Below are 2,170 nucleotides of genomic sequence, written 5' to 3'. Positions count from 1 at the left end.
ACTACTTGTTAAAGTGAAAAAAAAAGAAAAAGTGGTAGTTGCAAATGTGAAAGTGACACTTGTGAAAGTGGAAGTGCGAAAAAAGAGACATTTGAGTAAACTCTCCATAATAAAAGTAAAAACACAACCACAGGGAAGGAGATTGTCGATAAAAGTGTGCACTGAGTTTCAACATGAGTTGAAAATTTCACAAGCACTATCTTCATGGGCGGTGTTATGCTTTTTCAAGCTTACATAAAGGAATTTTTCTCATGAACTCATCAAATACAGTGCATGTAAGTGCAAGTGACTTGAGGAATTCAACGCTTCTTTAAACATAAAACAACCCTGGAGTAATGGTAGAACGACAAATTATAAGATCCTCAATAGGCTCTAAAATTCAAGTGTGAGAATTTTTTTGAAGGGTGTTGATCATAGTGACAACACTTGGAAACACATTAGTAGAAATCCAACTTCTTTGTTTAGGTTTAATTATATAATTGAAATATATGATTCTTTCACAAAGTATTGATTCATTGTATGGATTACCTTGGCTTCTCTACTTAACATGGTTAGAGGTATAGTTCCCTTTATTCCTTTACTCAGTTAAACAGATATCAAATCTTCCCATATCACAATTGTTTTGATATAGGAAAGGGTAATATACATGGCGAGTTTAAGATGTTAAAATTATGATTTTCACCTATGGTGTTACTCAGCTACTAGTAGGCCTGGAAAGTAACTCGACAGAGTCACTACAGGAGCACAAGTGTTGCTTCACTGCCAAAAATCCCAGATGGTACCCTGGAAAAATCACTTGCTTCACCTCCCTATGCAGGAAGCCTTTCTCTTCTTTCACCCTTTATTTATTTATTTAGTAGGACTATGCTTTGGCACTTATTCTCAATAAGTTAGGATTCCAAGTGGTAGCCAACTACATCACTAATTTGTTCAAAATTTATACCTTCAACAAACAAATTACCTAAGTCATAAGGTTCTTACAATTTCACATCTAAATATGGATAGATTGACCAATTCTCATGATTAACATGGATAAAATAATTTTATTCATGCAAAACTAAAAATTATAAGGGATGGAAAGTATACTCAATGATTAATTTACTTTCCTCTTCATCATGGATGATCTCACTACCATGTGTCAATTTGAAATCCAACTCATTAGATGGTGAAAATGCATTATAAGCGATAGAGCACAAGGGATAGTGGGTTGAAGAGGAAGTTTCAATAAGAACAACTTATTTAACCAAATTAGATTCAAGATCTAAGTCTTTCAAAATAAAGTCTTCTCTAGAAACTGAAATATCAAAAGGTGTACTTGGGAAACCATCATTACATACAACAATGGGGTCAGAATCAGTAGAATAAAGGTTGTAAAAGACCTTATGTTGATTTCATAAATTAGCTTCATTTGACTCATCACCAAGATTTATAGGTTCAAAACCAACCAAGGATGGGAGAACATTATATTGACATGGAGGATTCTGAAAAAGAGAAGAAAGATCGAAAGAATCCTCACCTTGGTGCTCCTTTACCTGTGAAGTGTGACTACCTTTCTCCTGATTAATACTTGGATTTAGAAGAGACTGGTCAAGCGGATCAGGGGGTAAGGGATCATGAGAAAGAGATTATAGAGGAGGACAAGAATCAAAATCAGATTCAAGACTAGAGTCATGAGTGTTAATACCATCTAGTGGAATGGAGGGATTAACCTTCACCATAGGCTTCATGAACCATTCCAAATTATCCTCAGTCAAATCAAGGTCATGGGAAATGGATGATGGTTGAGAATATGGATTAGGAATTTGATTTGCATATTTCCCAAATTCAACATTATCACAATTAGGCACCCAAATTAGTACTGGAAAAGGAGGAGGGGAAGGAATAATAGGCTCCTTCTCTGAGATTGGGGGTGTATCACAATTTTTGAAAGTTAGGAGAATGAGAACATATGGGGGTTTAGATTCACACTCATTCAAAGAGATCCGAACTAAATTTTCAAACTTTTTCTTAAAGAAATCTCAATCCATATCTTATTCAAGAAACTCATAACATAAGTGAAGGAATATGTTAGAAAAATCCTCAATTGATTCATTAGGCTCCATTATTAGTTGATTAATTCTTTATAAAAATCTCAATAATCATACCTATCAAAAGCTTGTTGAAGATCCTT

This window comes from Pinus tabuliformis, chromosome 7 (assembly GCF_031772625.1).
Source record: "Pinus tabuliformis cultivar Carrire ecotype Pingquan chromosome 7, CPIR1, whole genome shotgun sequence".
In the NCBI taxonomy this organism is placed as follows: domain Eukaryota; kingdom Viridiplantae; phylum Streptophyta; class Pinopsida; order Pinales; family Pinaceae; genus Pinus; species Pinus tabuliformis.
Note: the sequence above shows the minus strand (reverse complement) of the source record.